Below are 18,947 nucleotides of genomic sequence, written 5' to 3' on the forward strand. Positions count from 1 at the left end.
AGAGATATAGACGGGATGTTTTGAGTTGTTGTTCATGCTGGAAAACTAATAAACCGAACACAGAGAGAACTCACGAGTCGTTGTCTTTAAAAGTATTGATAGATGCCTGTAAAGGACATATATAGACATTACATGGTGTCAGAATAGCCTGTGTGTCGGTAACGTTACAGAAGACATGGCGAAGTTTAGCCCACAGAGAGAGTTTAAGTTTGAGAGCCCAACCGAATGGCCAGAGTGTTAAACAAAGATGATGGCGAGATTCAAGTAAGTTCGCTGATCTACGCAATGGGCAGTGAAGCTGAAAAGATATTCAGTTCATTTGAGTTTGCAGCGGAAGATGAAAAGAAGGAATTTGAAGTTGTCATGAAACATTTTTACGACTACTTTATTCCACAACGCAACATCATACACGAGCGCGCATGTTTCTACCAACGGAATCAGCAATCCGGGGAAACGGCGGAAATGTACATCAGGACATTATATGAATTAGCAGAGCACTGTCAATTCGGGGCTACAAGAGATGAACACATAAGGGATCGTCTTGTGGTAGGAATAGCGGACAAGGAACTTTCCCGTCAGTTCCAGCTCAAAGCAGACCTGACGTTGACGCAAGTGATTGAAAGTGTGCGTCAGACAGAGGCGATAACGCGGCAGGTCAACCTTCAAACCAATCGGCCGGAAGCTCAGCTGGCCAATGTTAATGATGTCAAAGGGAAGGTTGGACAGTATAGAAAAAAGAGTCAGCGACGAGAGAACAACAGCCATGGACCCAACACAAAGGAGGAGTGTGGGAGGTGCGGTAAGCCACAACATTCTGATGAAAGACATTGTCCTGCATTAACCCTCTGAGGCCGAGAAACGCGCCCACGCGTTTTGCTGGATTTTTTTCACATAGCAGCAACATAAACTTAAAAAAATCCGTAATTTATGGTCATATAAATAAAATAAATACATTATTATAAACTATAGAGGGTCTTCTTTTTTTGTGTACACTCACATTAACATCAAAACCTTGTTTTTATTTTTAAATAAATAAAATAAGCAGGGTGCGCTTTCAGCTCACTCTGTCTCCGCAAAAATCTTTCTGAAACAAGTCTGGAAAACTCAGCGAATACTTATCACACAACCATGAAACATGCGTCTAAAGAAAGCTTTAAATTTCTACTTTAAAATAAAACAGTTCACATTCAAAACAAATATTCTCCTGCAATGTAATCTGTATGAAACTAAAGAGAAGTACAGTTTCTCCCGTCTCATCTAATTATCTGTAATTAGTTCACGCCCTCTCGCAGAGCGCGCTATTCATAAGATAATGTGCTGAGGTGATATGCAAAATAAGGTAAACGCCCCCTGAAATGAGTTCACACCCACTCGCAGAGCGCGCTATTCATAAGATAATGTGCTGAGGTGATCTATGCAAAATAAGGTAAAAAGCCCCCTGAAATGCCTTAAAACCAGCAAGTTTCTTTCACTCACTTTCCTGCGCCGTTGGAAGATGACACACAGCCCTTCAGCTCGTCCTGGATAGCAATGAAGAGTTCACTTTTTCCTCAGAAGAAGAACAGGACTCTGACAACGAACGTTTGTTATTGAAGAGCGACTTGATCCAGCCGTGGATATTTCGGATGAGTAAGTCTTTTTAAATTTACTTGCATTAGTTGACAAGCTATTTTGTATAAACGTAGGCTACATATTTTACTGGTTGGACCATTTCCATACTTGTCATTCAGAGTAATTATATTTAAATGGTCTAGGCTATGCTTTATAAAGTAGGAGAGAGGCTTCATGCAGTCTGTTTTCTTTCGTTTTTAATAGTTTTGTTTAAAATAACACATTTCAAGCTTTCTATATATTTCTCTGGTATTTTAGGCAAAGCTTATGAGTTTGGGTTCATTTATGAGGCCTCCAGTTCCTGCTATTTTTAATTCTTATGTTTTAAATACAGGCATTTGGTTGATGAAACAACTATTAAAATTAAGATACAATTAATACAAAACGAAATTCACTTTAAAGAAAGGCTTTATACAAAAAATAAACTTAATGAAATGGTCAAAATCTTCTCTGCCCACTCCATTTGTCTCGCGATTGCGCATGATCTGACTCATGCTTTTCACTTTTCATATAATCAACATAAATGAAATAAAAAAAAAAAGATTTTATTTAAACCTAAATATGAACTAAATTGTTTTATTTAATTTTAATGACTAGGCTACTACACGTAGGCCAATTAGCCTACAGTACAGAGAAATTAGTTGACAAGCTATTTTAAATAAACGTAGGCTACAGATTTTACTGGTTGGACCATTTCCATACTTTCCATTCAGAGTAATTTATATTTAAATGAAGAGTGCTTGCAAATATCTATTGCAAATGTGTGTATGTGCTGAAATGTGTAAATATGCCCAGCTGATGAATTGCAAATGTGTTAATGTTTGCGTTGTGCTATCTCCGTAATGGCCCATTACACACAATATATGCCTACAGCACGTGTCTACAATTATTTGCATCAGTTATTCATATAGACTAATGGTAATATACTTTGAAATATTTATGTTATAATAGTTTTCAACTTTTTTTAAAACAGGAATGCTGCATCTCCTTCATCTGCAACTCGGAGGGCGCGCAGCAACACAGTTGAACGTCAGAAAGAGTAAGTACATAAGTAGTATATATGCTACGGCAAGTGTCAAAATGATTGATGGCTTCCGGTTGTCATTGACCTTCCGGTTGACCTTTCCGGTTGCCCTTCCGGTCACTATTGTTATGGATTGACCTATTGACCCTTCCTATCCGTCGATCATGTGGTTTTGACAGTTAGTTTTGACCTATGACCCTACCTATCCCTTCGATCATGTGTTTTGACAGGTTGACCTTCCGGTGTCTATCCGGCATATGTTGTTATGGTTTGCCCTTGCTTTGATCATGTGTTTTGACAGAAGCTTTTGCCCTATTTGAACCTTTTTAGCCCTAGATCATGTGATTTGACAGAAGCTTTTGCCCTATTTGAACCTTTTTAGCCCTAGATCATGTGATTTGACAGAAGCTTTTGCCCTATTTGAACCTTTTTAGCCCTAGATCATGTGATTTTGACAGAAGCTTTTGCCATTTAACCTTTTTAACCCTAGATCATGCGTATGACAGAAAGTTTGAAGGCACTGTTATGTGTCAGCATCTCCTCCGCATTCCAGAGCACATTGTGTGCCCCTTTGGAATGAGAGAAGAAAAAAGACTGTGTAAGTGTAAAGTACACGACCATTGAAAAACAATTATACAAACAGTTAAATGTTTATAGAGTGCTGAAGAAAAAACAGTTTATGAAAATCAGTGTGGTGTCTATCACACAAAAGTATATAAATGAAATGGTTATAAAATAATTTAACTAAAGTTGAAAAACATTCTGTTCTTTAAAAGTATATAAAATAAAAAAACTACTGAAACCAATTGTTTTAGTTTTAGATAAACAAAATAATAAAATCACAGAGTGGTTCTCTTACAGCACCACCTGACGGTCTTTGACTCCTAGGGTTGTATTCAGTGATCACGATGAGACATTGTGTTAGGGCTAAAATCATAAGGTTTAAAAATGTTTTAAATGTAATATATTATTAAAAGTCGTAATAATGTTTTTAAATTCAATACATTATTAAAACTGGTAAAACAAAAACACAGTTTTTTCCTGAATTAGCTCACCAGAGCATTCAGAGTGGCACACGCGTCTGTCTGTGTGTGTGTGTGTGTGTGTGTGTGTGTCACGGGATTCCCTCTCCCAGCCTTCACATTTGAACTCTGACATTTGAAACGTGCTGTTTAGACACTGTGATTAAACAATGTCATAAAAAAAATAAAAAAATAAAAAAAATAAAAAATTCTATCCTTTAAAATAATGATCATGTTAATTAAACTAAAGTTGAAAACATACGGTTCTTTAAAAGTATAAATGATATGGTTATAAAATAATATCTTGCTAATTTAACTAAAGTTGAAAAACATTCTATTCTTTAAAAGTATATAAATTATATAATATAATATAAAATCACAGTCTCTCTCTCTCTCTCTCTCTCTCTCGCTCTCTCTCTCTCTCTCATTTAAAACCATAACCTTAAAAGTTTAAATTATATCTTTTAAAATTAAAAGACTGTTTAAATTAAATCTTTAAAGTATTATTAAAATCATATCTTCTATTTATCTTCTAAGAAGACTTGTGTATTATAAAAAAATAAAAAATACATAAAGCAAAAAGTATGCTTGGGCGTCTTAGATCTTTTGTCCATACACCATTTTGTCAAAGTTTTGTTGTTGTGTTGTTTTAAGAAATCCGAGGACTCCACATTGCTCTTATTTAGACTAAGTTGTATCATTTGGAAAATCACCACACAATTTCAGATAAGTAAAGTTGGTCTTGAGCGAATATTTAATTTTACTCGTCTTAATTCAAAGTATAAGTATAAGATCGTATAAGATCATTTTTACTTGTATCTCCCGAACTATCCTTAATCAGTGTGGAAACACACAGGGTGAAACCCTTTACATTTTACCCTTTAAATATATGTAGAAGTTTCAAATGTTAGCATTAGCCTATGGTGACCGCATGAACAGACTTTGTGGAGAGCTATATAGCAGGAAGCATGCGCTTTGACCTCCTCGATTTTGCAGGCTTTTTTGTTAAAGACCCTACAAGTTAGTCCTCCCAAAAGAATTTCTCCCATCTAGTGGTTCTCCCATCTACTCGCTTTTTCAAATGCGTGTTGCAACTGCGGTAGCCGTAATGTGTCAAGAAGCTATGACAACATGGCTTCCAATAGCACATCATTGAGTTTAACGATACATGTTCTACTGTTATGGCAGCTATATAATGATTTACACAACCAAGCAATGAAAAAGCTTGTAATTTAGACCATACCTTTGACTTACCTGTCGAGAAGAAAGCAGGCACCTACAGCGTTTCTCTTTCTCCTTCATTAGCTCTTTCCACCTGGGAAAAGCTATCCCGATATTTATTTACATACCGATAAATTAAATTTTTGCTTTTTGGCCACGAGGATTCCTTTTCCTGTGGCTCGGCATAAGTATGATCCTGCATTATATTGTCCCACACAGTGCCTCCCATATGGTCTAGTGGTTAGGATTCCTGGTTTTCATCCAGACTGCCCGGGTTCAACTCCCGGTATGGAAAGTCTTTTTTTTTTACATTGTCAACAAAATTCAAGTTATTCAATAATCATTTTTAGTAATTTATAGGCTTAGAGGCCTACACGAACTGCAGAAACAAGCAGAAGATATGTAAAAACTCATAAATGCTGTTTCAGTACTGAAACATTTTCACAAATACAATTATATAGAATTCAGAAAATTTCACTATGGAATATTTACTTTATCATAATTTCAATTTTAGAACATCATCATTTAAACTTTTCATCTCATAATTATGACGCATAGTCAATTTTAATTTCAACTTTTTGTTATAATTATTACTAAATTCAGAATTACAATTTTTGTCAATTTTAATGTAACACTATTTTGATGGTCCTTTTGAATGTGCTGATGACTATACTAGTGTTGATGATGAAACGTGTTGAGTTAGGCTAGCGCTTTTTGTCCCTCTCTGGTATTATAGTGTTTCAAGATGGCGGAACGACACGGAAGCCTCCTTGGACTTACCCGCCCCATGTAAATAAAGATAAGAAATGTTTCGCTTACGAGGATAAGTCAGATCATTGGCAGAGGTCATTTTACACCCATGAGGACATATTTTATGAATACAGACAATGATTTTAGCTAATAAAATACCATTTTTTCAACGAGCGAATCTACACATGAGAGGCCTTCAGAAGTCATAACTTCAGGGGTCAACGGCTTAAGGCCAATTTATACTTCTGCGTCGAGTGTACGCCGTAGTGTACGTCGTAGGGTACGCACGTAGGCGACGCCGTCGTGAGCATTTATACTTCTGCGAATGTCTGTGTTGCTCTGCAGTTACACCGCCGAAACGCTAGTTGGCGCGGGTGGGTTTTAATGTTCCACTGTGTTTACATTCCTCGTGGCTGTTTTGAGTTTAGGTTTCTACGAGCAATGGCGACTGAAGGAGTCATACAGATGGCTGTATTTCCGCACTTCTTCAAGCAATCTCTCGGTCACTTGGTCTGTTTCCATGGCTCTTCACTGATCTTCGGAATTTAAAAATGGCGGGCGGGCGGTGCAGAGTGCAGAAGATCATTCCGGAAATGCATAGGAGGAAACGCGATGCTATCCAGCCGACCAATCACAGATCTTGCGGTCCGCGTCGCCGCGACGCGTAGTTACATTTTTGAGGAGGTGCGCGTCAGGGTACGGCGAAGGGTACGACGTATGGTACACGTCAATGCGTATGCTACGCCGTACCTTCTACGCGAACCCGACGCAGAAGTATAAATTGGCCTTTAGGCCCATTGGTTTAGGTATTTGTAAAAATCAAATACTGTATTACACTTTTCAAAGTTACAATAAAAAGACCTGTTGTGTTCTGACACAAGGCCATTAACTTTTTTTTAATGTTTTTATAAATGTATTTTGCTTATTTCTACAAATATCAACCTGAAAAAAAATACATATTTTGTTTTAAAATACAACTAAACCATGATAATGTTTAGTTTAGAGTTTGATGACTAAGCTTCTGGCATATAGTGCGACCACGCAACAAGAAATCTAATATTGGTGTAATCTTTGCGAGGTCTCACTTACGACGCACAACTTTGTAAATAAAATAAAATAAAATATTATGGAAGTCATTGTACTGTAATTTAACCATATTTTATTGATTAATATTATGGCTTCATGTTGATTTAAAGTTTTTAATTGTTATTAACTAATACCTTTATCTTTTAACATCCGGCACAAAATGAAAGAGATGTATTATAAAAAAACAAAACAATTCACAATCACTATGTGTCAAAAACAGTATGTGTGGAAATAGTTGTGCAAAGTTCCACACCCTATGGACTAACTTTAAAAAACAAAACAAAAATACACATAAATAAATATATATAACATACACAAATAATTTCTTAACTAAGCAACTGTTTCTTAAATTATCAGACACTCACCGCACCGATGTTAACATCACCATATATTGTGTTTTCTACCATGATTGTAGCAACTATTGTCCCACCATTCTTCAGGGCAATTGTTAAGTTAAGCTGATTAGGGTTCTGAATTAATGGCTGTCCGAATGATGTAGAAATATTATGCTGGCGTCGTTGTGGAAGGTTGTTAGGCTGTTGAACGTCACCATCTGTTAAAAAATGAGCAATTAAATACACAACCAAAACCATGTAAACATTATAGTAAAGCTAATTGAAGATTGAGAAACATATTGACTACTAACAAAGTAAATTATACATCTTTCCTACATTTGATATTCTTTTTTCTGATTTTTTTTCACTATGGACTTGATCCTTTTTAATGCTGTTTTCTCTCCATATTTATTCTGTAGTTCCTCTACTGTGTCTTCCAACTTCCCTGTTGTTCTTCTCCAGCTGTGCTAACCAAAGACAAACAGTTAGAAGAATAAAATGTATGTACAATAGCAAAAATAAAGTTGGTCATTAGTTGTTAGGGTTAGATACACCTGTAGACACATTCATACACCCGTTCGCCTGGTTTCATTTAGCATACACCAGAGTTCAAACATTCACTTTTTCAAAGGCCGAAAGATTGCGCGGTCAAAATTTCTCTTTTTAACATAAGAGTTAAAAAAAGGTACATGAGTCACGACGCATTGCATTATGCACCTGACCTGCCGGCTGATGAAGTATTTATTACATCAAGAAAAATGGATGAATACATTTATTAGATTTATTTAATAATATTACCAGTTCCATATTATCTTTATTAAAAAATAAGACAATAAATGATTTTATTTTTTAAATTTGACTGCATTCTTTACTTTTTGATTTATGAATTATAACAGACTGATGGGAAAAACATTATTTTGCTGTTACTTTTTTAAAATTTGTTTTATTATTCAACTATTTCTTTCTTTTTGTTAGTTTTTATTAGTTGTAATTTTATACAAACATTTAACTCGGATGGTGGGAGTCTGGTGATGATCCATGGGTAGAACATGCCAAGTGGTTTCCAAGATGTGAATACCTCTTGCAAGAAAAGGGGCAAGAGTTTGTTCATCAGATTCAAGCAAGATTTCCAAGACTATTTGAACAGCTATTGACTAATGGAGACAGCGACTCAAGGGAATTTGTTGATCCACCTGTTGTACACCTGGGTCCTGGAGAAGACCGTTCAGAAGATGCAGTGATGATGAACAACCCTGTGGTGAAGTCTGCTTTAGAGATGGAATTTGAGTGTGGCCTGACGGCCCAGACAAATGAAGCAGCATCCCCGAGTCAAGATCTTTCAGACTTGTCTATGGAGGAACAGTTAAGAAGACTTCAAGAGGAGCGCACATGCAAAGTTTGCATGGATAAGGAAGTGAACATTGTCTTCATCCCCTGTGGTCACCTAGTTGTGTGCAAAGAATGTGCGCCTTCTCTGAGCAAGTGCCCCATATGTAGAGGCTTGGTCAAAGGCGCTGTCCGTACTTTCCTATCATAAAACGAAGATATTTATCATCCAAGTAACAACAGTTTTTAGATTTAACTTGATGAATAAAAACAAAGGCGAAGTTTATTATTTTCACTCAATCCAGTGACAAAATCTGATTAAACATTACACGTTTAAAACATATGGGTGAATTGTTCACCATAAGTTCTGTAACAAACTTTTAGAAAGTAGCTAGGATGCGCATGCTTTAAGTTAATGTGCTTTAAGAATAATTTTGCGCAGGCTTTAAGTTAATTTGACCAACAAGATGTTTTGAGTATTGAGTTAAAATTAAAACGTGATAAATATCGCATCATTACCGAATTCATAACTTCAATATAACTTCAATAGTTATCAAGCACCAGCTGATTTAAGTTTTTCTTCAAACAAAAGTAATTTTCTGATAAATCATCGTACACCTACACGTGTTTTGTTGTATGCACAGATTTTGAGGGTCGCTTATAGAAAGAGGCATCCTTGTCTTTATTTTTAAAAACATAGAACCAAAGAACAGAGAACCTTGTGCGGCATATCCGCATAAAGGGTTAAAATATACATTTTAGCGCTATTTAAAAACTAGGACGGTATAACGGTATATAGGACGGTATATAATATAATGTAAATGTCTCAAGTGAAGATGATGGTTTAAAACATAATTTTATCAAATCAAGCCAATTCATGCGAATACTGTCGTATATGAACAAAGAGAAGACCTAGAGTTCACTAACATTACAGCTAACTGTAGGAAACAGATATCCGGGGAGAGTGTAAAGAAAACGCCATACAAAACATTACAATCACACCCGGCAATACGATAAGTGTTGCGCTAGTGATGTTAAAAATTGTTGTTTCAGAAGAAATGCAAAGATGTGCTTTTTACGAGAAAAATATATTCATGCGGGCCCCCTTCACCAATATCATATACTGTACAGTAGATGAGCATGGAGGCCCAAATATAACAGAAGATGGTGATGTTGTTGTAAAACCTTTATTTTAAAAGTTAAATGTTTGTATAAAATTACAACTAATAAAAACTAACAAAAAGAAAGAAATAGTTGAATAATAAAACAAATTTTTAAAAAGTAACAGCAAAATAATGTTTTTCCCATCAGTCTGTTATAATTCATAAATCAAAAAGTAAAGAATGCAGTCAAATTTAAAAAATAAAATCATTTATTGTCTTATTTTTTAATAAAGATAATATGGAACTGGTAATATTATTAAATAAATCTAATAAATGTATTCATCCATTTTTCTTGATGTAATAAATACTTCATCAGCCGGCAGGTCAGGTGCATAATGCAATGCGTCGTGACTCATGTACCTTTTTTTAACTCTTATGTTAAAAAGAGAAATTTTGACCGCGAAATCTTTCGGCCTTTGAAAAAGTGAATGTTTGAACTCTGGTGTATGCTAAATGAAACCAGGCGAACGGGTGTATGAATGTGTCTACAGGTGTATCTAACCCTAACAACTAATGACCAACTTTATTTTTGCTATTGTACATACATTTTATTCTTCTAACTGTTTGTCTTTGGTTAGCACAGCTGGAGAAGAACAACAGGGAAGTTGGAAGACACAGTAGAGGAACTACAGAATAAATATGGAGAGAAAACAGCATTAAAAAGGATCAAGTCCATAGTGAAAAAAAATCAGAAAAAAGAATATCAAATGTAGGAAAGATGTATAATTTACTTTGTTAGTAGTCAATATGTTTCTCAATCTTCAATTAGCTTTACTATAATGTTTACATGGTTTTGGTTGTGTATTTAATTGCTCATTTTTTAACAGATGGTGACGTTCAACAGCCTAACAACCTTCCACAACGACGCCAGCATAATATTTCTACATCATTCGGACAGCCATTAATTCAGAACCCTAATCAGCTTAACTTAACAATTGCCCTGAAGAATGGTGGGACAATAGTTGCTACAATCATGGTAGAAAACACAATATATGGTGATGTTAACATCGGTGCGGTGAGTGTCTGATAATTTAAGAAACAGTTGCTTAGTTAAGAAATTATTTGTGTATGTTATATATATTTATTTATGTGTATTTTTGTTTTGTTTTTTAAAGTTAGTCCATAGGGTGTGGAACTTTGCACAACTATTTCCACACATACTGTTTTTGACACATAGTGATTGTGAATTGTTTTGTTTTTTTATAATACATCTCTTTCATTTTGTGCCGGATGTTAAAAGATAAAGGTATTAGTTAATAACAATTAAAAACTTTAAATCAACATGAAGCCATAATATTAATCAATAAAATATGGTTAAATTACAGTACAATGACTTCCATAATATTTTATTTTATTTTATTTACAAAGTTGTGCGTCGTGAGTGAGACCTCGCAAAGATTACACCAATATTAGATTTCTTGTTGCGTGGTCGCACTATATGCCAGAAGCTTAGTCATCAACATCTAAACTAAACATTATCATGGTTTAGTTGTATTTTAAAACAAAATATGTATTTTTTTTCAGGTTGATATTTGTAGAAATAAGCAAAATACATTTATAAAAACATAAAAAAAAAGTTAATGGCCTTGTGTCAGAACACAACAGGTCTTTTTATTGTAACTTTGAAAAGTGTAATACAGTATTTGATTTTTACAAATACCTAAACCAATGGGCCTAAAGGCCAATTTATACTTCTGCGTCGGGTTCGCGTAGAAGGTACGGCGTAGCATACGCATTGACGTGTACCATACGTCGTACCCTTCGCCGTACCCTGACGCGCACCTCCTCAAAAATGTAACTACGCGTCGCGGCGTCGCGGACCGCAAGATCTGTGATTGGTCGGCTGGATAGCATCGCGTTTCCTCCTATGCATTTCCGGAATGATCTTCTGCACTCTGCACCGCCCGCCCGCCATTTTTAAATTCCGAAGATCAGTGAAGAGCCATGGAAACAGACCAAGTGACCGAGAGATTGCTTGAAGAAGTGCGGAAATACAGCCATCTGTATGACTCCTTCAGTCGCCATTGCTCGTAGAAACCTAAACTCAAAACAGCCACGAGGAATGTAAACACAGTGGAACATTAAAACCCACCCGCGCCAACTAGCGTTTCGGCGGTGTAACTGCAGAGCAACACAGACATTCGCAGAAGTATAAATGCTCACGACGGCGTCGCCTACGTGCGTACCCTACGACGTACACTACGGCGTACACTCGACGCAGAAGTATAAATTGGCCTTAAGCCGTTGACCCCTGAAGTTATGACTTCTGAAGGCCTCTCATGTGTAGATTCGCTCGTTGAAAAAATGGTATTTTATTAGCTAAAATCATTGTCTGTATTCATAAAATATGTCCTCATGGGTGTAAAATGACCTCTGCCAATGATCTGACTTATCCTCGTAAGCGAAACATTTCTTATCTTTATTTACATGGGGCGGGTAAGTCCAAGGAGGCTTCCGTGTCGTTCCGCCATCTTGAAACACTATAATACCAGAGAGGGACAAAAAGCGCTAGCCTAACTCAACACGTTTCATCATCAACACTAGTATAGTCATCAGCACATTCAAAAGGACCATCAAAATAGTGTTACATTAAAATTGACAAAAATTGTAATTCTGAATTTAGTAATAATTATAACAAAAAGTTGAAATTAAAATTGACTATGCGTCATAATTATGAGATGAAAAGTTTAAATGATGATGTTCTAAAATTGAAATTATGATAAAGTAAATATTCCATAGTGAAATTTTCTGAATTCTATATAATTGTATTTGTGAAAATGTTTCAGTACTGAAACAGCATTTATGAGTTTTTACATATCTTCTGCTTGTTTCTGCAGTTCGTGTAGGCCTCTAAGCCTATAAATTACTAAAAATGATTATTGAATAACTTGAATTTTGTTGACAATGTAAAAAAAAATGACTTTCCATACCGGGAGTTGAACCCGGGCAGTCTGGATGAAAACCAGGAATCCTAACCACTAGACCATATGGGAGGCACTGTGTGGGACAATATAATGCAGGATCATACTTATGCCGAGCCACAGGAAAAGGAATCCTCGTGGCCAAAAAGCAAAAATTTAATTTATCGGTATGTAAATAAATATCGGGATAGCTTTTCCCAGGTGGAAAGAGCTAATGAAGGAGAAAGAGAAACGCTGTAGGTGCCTGCTTTCTTCTCGACAGGTAAGTCAAAGGTATGGTCTAAATTACAAGCTTTTTCATTGCTTGGTTGTGTAAATCATTATATAGCTGCCATAACAGTAGAACATGTATCGTTAAACTCAATGATGTGCTATTGGAAGCCATGTTGTCATAGCTTCTTGACACATTACGGCTACCGCAGTTGCAACACGCATTTGAAAAAGCGAGTAGATGGGAGAACCACTAGATGGGAGAAATTCTTTTGGGAGGACTAACTTGTAGGGTCTTTAACAAAAAAGCCTGCAAAATCGAGGAGGTCAAAGCGCATGCTTCCTGCTATATAGCTCTCCACAAAGTCTGTTCATGCGGTCACCATAGGCTAATGCTAACATTTGAAACTTCTACATATATTTAAAGGGTAAAATGTAAAGGGTTTCACCCTGTGTGTTTCCACACTGATTAAGGATAGTTCGGGAGATACAAGTAAAAATGATCTTATACGATCTTATACTTATACTTTGAATTAAGACGAGTAAAATTAAATATTCGCTCAAGACCAACTTTACTTATCTGAAATTGTGTGGTGATTTTCCAAATGATACAACTTAGTCTAAATAAGAGCAATGTGGAGTCCTCGGATTTCTTAAAACAACACAACAACAAAACTTTGACAAAATGGTGTATGGACAAAAGATCTAAGACGCCCAAGCATACTTTTTGCTTTATGTATTTTTTATTTTTTTATAATACACAAGTCTTCTTAGAAGATAAATAGAAGATATGATTTTAATAATACTTTAAAGATTTAATTTAAACAGTCTTTTAATTTTAAAAGATATAATTTAAACTTTTAAGGTTATGGTTTTAAATGAGAGAGAGAGAGAGAGCGAGAGAGAGAGAGAGAGAGAGACTGTGATTTTATATTATATTATATCATTTATATACTTTTAAAGAATAGAATGTTTTTCAACTTTAGTTAAATTAGCAAGATATTATTTTATAACCATATCATTTATACTTTTAAAGAACCGTATGTTTTCAACTTTAGTTTAATTAACATGATCATTATTTTAAAGGATAGAATTTTTTATTTTTTTTATTTTTTTATTTTTTTTATGACATTGTTTAATCACAGTGTCTAAACAGCACGTTTCAAATGTCAGAGTTCAAATGTGAAGGCTGGGAGAGGGAATCCCGTGACACACACACACACACACACACACACACAGACAGACGCGTGTGCCACTCTGAATGCTCTGGTGAGCTAATTCAGGAAAAAACTGTGTTTTTGTTTTACCAGTTTTAATAATGTATTGAATTTAAAAACATTATTACGACTTTTAATAATATATTACATTTAAAACATTTTTAAACCTTATGATTTTAGCCCTAACACAATGTCTCATCGTGATCACTGAATACAACCCTAGGAGTCAAAGACCGTCAGGTGGTGCTGTAAGAGAACCACTCTGTGATTTTATTATTTTGTTTATCTAAAACTAAAACAATTGGTTTCAGTAGTTTTTTTATTTTATATACTTTTAAAGAACAGAATGTTTTTCAACTTTAGTTAAATTATTTTATAACCATTTCATTTATATACTTTTGTGTGATAGACACCACACTGATTTTCATAAACTGTTTTTTCTTCAGCACTCTATAAACATTTAACTGTTTGTATAATTGTTTTTCAATGGTCGTGTACTTTACACTTACACAGTCTTTTTTCTTCTCTCATTCCAAAGGGGCACACAATGTGCTCTGGAATGCGGAGGAGATGCTGACACATAACAGTGCCTTCAAACTTTCTGTCATACGCATGATCTAGGGTTAAAAAGGTTAAATGGCAAAAGCTTCTGTCAAAATCACATGATCTAGGGCTAAAAAGGTTCAAATAGGGCAAAAGCTTCTGTCAAATCACATGATCTAGGGCTAAAAAGGTTCAAATAGGGCAAAAGCTTCTGTCAAAACACATGATCAAAGCAAGGGCAAACCATAACAACATATGCCGGATAGACACCGGAAGGTCAACCTGTCAAAACACATGATCGAAGGGATAGGTAGGGTCATAGGTCAAAACTAACTGTCAAAACCACATGATCGACGGATAGGAAGGGTCAATAGGTCAATCCATAACAATAGTGACCGGAAGGGCAACCGGAAAGGTCAACCGGAAGGTCAATGACAACCGGAAGCCATCAATCATTTTGACACTTGCCGTAGCATATATACTACTTACATATTTACCCATGTTTGTGCAATTTTGTTTATATACTTATTACAATAAGAGCCTGTATGAGTTTATTTATTTTTGGAGGTTGGTTGATAATGTTACATATTTTTTATTTGTGCTATCTTATCAGCATGCTAATGCCCATCAGTTGTGCATGTGCTGGAATAGTACTCTATATGATAATAATAGTTTTCAACTTTTTTTGAAAGGAATGATGTAGGTTGCTCACTCTCACCTCTCACTGCAACTCGCACTAAGAGGGCACGCAGCAACACAGACAGAAATCAGAAGGAGTAAGTACATATTTACCCACTATTTTACAGATGTTAGACCAATTTTGTTTATATACTTGTTATGTATGCACAATATTACAATTAGTGATTGGTAATGTTAGTATAAAAGAGCTTATTTTTGTTGTTTTACCAAAATGCTGACTGTCCATCAGTTATGCATGTGCTGGCATAGTACTTTGTTCAACCTTTATTAATATTAATATTATTATTTTTATAGGAATGTGGTAGCATCACTCTCACCCTCACCTGCAACTCGCACTGGGAGGGCACGCGACAGGTGTCGTTCAGTTTTGAGAACAACTGAAAAGTAAGTACACTTATTCCCTTTCTTTCAGATATTAGTATAATTCTGTTTACATATTCTGGTTTTACATAGTCCATACAAACATTATGTGTCTGTATGGCTTTGCATCTGGCCAATGTTACTTATAATGATTGAAATGCAGTTGTTATATTTTGTGTAATAAACATGCTCACAGTTGTTTGTTTGTTTTACAGCTATAAAGGTGATGGTGATCATCAGACACCTGTTGCAAAGAGGGCCAAGACAAACATTCAGACAAGCAACAAGCAGTCTACTCTGTCATGGAAAACAGAGACTGACATTGATATGGTTCCACAGACTCTGAGATTCCTGCCTGCACGGGAACCTGGACCACAGCTGAGTTTAAAACATTGCAAATTTAAAACATTTAGTTCCTCCTCATAGAGGAATTACAATAAAACAGTGAAAAACAAAACCTTTGAATCTCCTCTTTGTTCAGGCTGCCTCTCTTGATGGCCCATTAGTCATTGGGGGAGTGTCTATGTCACACCCCTGGTCTGAATCTCATTAATATTGATGAGCGATTACCCCTCCCACGCATAAACCTCTTCTGACAAAAAAAACTGTTTTACAATGTTTAAATCAATGTATTGTTTTAAGAGAACGATCAGGCAGGATGAATTTCACATCATTTTGAAGCCAGAACTAGAAACGACAACATATATTAGTCAAGAGTCTTGTGGGCACATATTTAGAATGTGTTTTGTGTTCTTAAAAAAAGAAAGTTGCTGAAATTTTTTTTAAATAACCACGCATAAACATTATTCTCTTAAAAATACAAAGATTTACAAGCATGTTGATCAGATATTATGCTAGCCCTGTTTGTGTTATATAGAGTGAATTTACACTTTTGCCATTAACATGTTTATAAATAACTGAAAAAAAAACAAATGTCAGAGCATGTCAGAACACCTCCAGGGCCCCAAAAACACCTCAGACCTCAGAGGGTTAAAAAGCAAGTGTAATAAGTGTCACAAAGGAGGACATTGGGAACGTAAACGTCATTCTAAAGCAGTGAGAGAAGTCACAAGCGAACAGCCTGGACAGATATACTTCCTTGGAGCAGTTGACAGGGAGGATAATGTGGATACATGGACTGTAGGCTTACCTGTAAACAATGTGGTAGTAACCTTTAAAATTGATACAGGAGCCGACGCTACCATTATTGATAAAGAGACATTTAAAAAGATGACTCCTAAAATGAAATCTGGTCCTACAGACCAGATCTCAGCTGCATAGGCATGTTCCAGGGTACCACCAGCTATAAGGAGAGAAAGTACTCCCTTAAGGTGTATGTGACAGATGGAAAAAGCTGTTTACTGGGCCGCGAGGAGGCAGTGGAAATGGGGCTAGTGAAAAGGATGGGTGAGGTCAGTGGTGTGTTTGGATCAAGCGGATTATTGAAAACTGAGCCAGTCAGAATAGCCCTGCGCGACGATGCCCAGCCATATGCAGTGCCGACAGCCAGGCGGATACCCCTGCCACTGGTACCGCTGGTAAAAAAGGAACTGCAGCGCATGGAGGATGAGGGCATAATTGAAAAAGTAATACAGCCGACAGAATGGTGCGCTGCTATGGTCCCGGTGCTCAAACCCAATAAGAGAGAGGTCCGTCTCTGTGCAGACCTCAGGAAACTGAACAGAGCTGTGAAACGGGAGAAGTATGTCCTGCCCACAGTGGAGGAAATAATGCTAAAGCTCGCCGGTTCAAAAGTGTTCACGTCACTGGACGCAGCAAGTGGATTTGATCAGATCCCTCTGCACGAGGAGAGCAGGCTGCTCACCACTTTTATCACTCCGTTTGGGAGATATGCTTTCCGCCGTCTTCCTTTCGGAATTACAAGTGCTCCCGAAATTTTCCAGAGGAAAATGTCGGAAACTCTGGCTGGCCTAGAAGGGACAGAGATCTTTATGGATGATATTTTGATTCACGCAGAGACAGAGGAGCAACATGACCGACGACTGGCTGAGGTGTTGAAGGTCATTGAGAAAGCAGGGCTCAAGTTGAACCAGGCAAAGTGCAAGTTCAAACAGAGACAGGTTCGCTTCTTGGGTCATCTAATCGATGAGGCAGGTGTCAGGGCAGACCCAACTAAAGTCGCAGGAATAGGGAACTTTCCACAGCCACAAAACACAACAGAACTCAAAAGATTCTTAGGGATGGTTAATTATTTAGCCAAGTTCATTCCAGAGTTATCAACAGTGGCCCACCCACTGTACGAACTACTGAAAGGAGACAAGGAGTGGATGTGGGGACCTGCTCAGTGCGAGGCGTTCAGGAACCTAAAGACTGCACTAGCCACAGCTCCGGTACTTACCTTCTACGATGCCAACAAGCCCACCATAGTGTCAGCAGACGCCAGCAGCTACGGGCTGGGCGGCGTTCTTCTCCAGCAGCACGGAGATAACTGGAAGCCCGTGGCCTACTGCTCAAGGCGATTAAGTGACGCGGAGAAAAGGTACGCGCAAATCGAGAAGGAGTGCCTGGCAAGTGTGTGGGCCTGTGAACGGTTTGATAAATACCTGTATGGACTGGATGGCTTTAGATTGGTTACTGATCACAAACCATTGGTACCTCTCATGAACAGTAAAGACTTAGACTGTGTCCCAATCAGGTGCCAGAGGCTATTAATGAGACTCATGCGCTTCAATGCCACAGCTGAGCATGCACCAGGCAAAACATTAGCAGTGGCGGATGCGCTTTCTAGGAGCCCAGAGCAATGTTGTGGGGATGGGGTCTGTCATGAGGAAGTGGCAGTACACATTGAGGCTGTCATGAGTCAGGTCCCAGCCACACCGCACCGGATGGCAGAGCTAAGACAGCACACTGGAAATGATAGACAGCTCCAGACGGTCATGGGCTTCATCAAGAATGGGTGGCCTGATTATGCTGGAAGGGTGCCTGAGGTAGTCAAGGACTTCTACCAAGTGAGAGGAGAACTATCTGAGATAGATGGTTTGGTCATTAGAGGTAACCGCATCGTCATTCCCACAGAAATGAGGAAGGTCATCTTAGAGAGAATCCATGACGGACACCAAGGCCTGGTAAAGTGCAGAGAAAGAGCTTACCAATCCGTATGGTGGCCTGGAATGTCTGATGAGATTGTAAAAACAGTACAGCAGTGTGAATTTTCCAGAGAAAACAGAAACGCACAGAAGAAGGAGCCGTTAATAACCAGTGAGCTCCCCTGTAGGCCATGGCAGAAAGTGGCTATAGATCTGTGTGAGAGTAAGAAGCAAAACTACTTAGTAGTATCAGATTATTACTCCAGATATCTGGAGATTTTGAATCTGCCTACAACTACTACCAGCCAAGTTGTAGCAAAGCTGAAAGCTACATTTGCTCGTTTTGGCATTCCGGAAGTGATAGTGAGCGATAATGGGCCCCAGCCATCTTCAGCAGAGATGAGGGAGTTTA

At 37.2% G+C, this 18,947-nt stretch overlaps 1 long non-coding RNA gene across 1 annotated transcript; it reads left to right on the forward strand.

The window, feature by feature from the left end:
- The first annotated feature begins 993 nt into the window (after positions 1-993).
- LOC309479500 lies at positions 994-15,945 on the forward strand. The gene is made up of 4 exons (XR_014199236.1): positions 994-1,629; positions 2,585-2,650; positions 15,122-15,205; positions 15,423-15,945. It is a non-coding gene; the product is annotated as an uncharacterized lncRNA (long non-coding RNA).
- Positions 15,946-18,947: the final 3,002 nt, after the last annotated feature.

Source organism: Leuciscus leuciscus (assembly GCF_965113295.1).
Source record: "Leuciscus leuciscus genome assembly, chromosome: 17".
Classification (NCBI taxonomy): domain Eukaryota; kingdom Metazoa; phylum Chordata; class Actinopteri; order Cypriniformes; family Leuciscidae; genus Leuciscus; species Leuciscus leuciscus.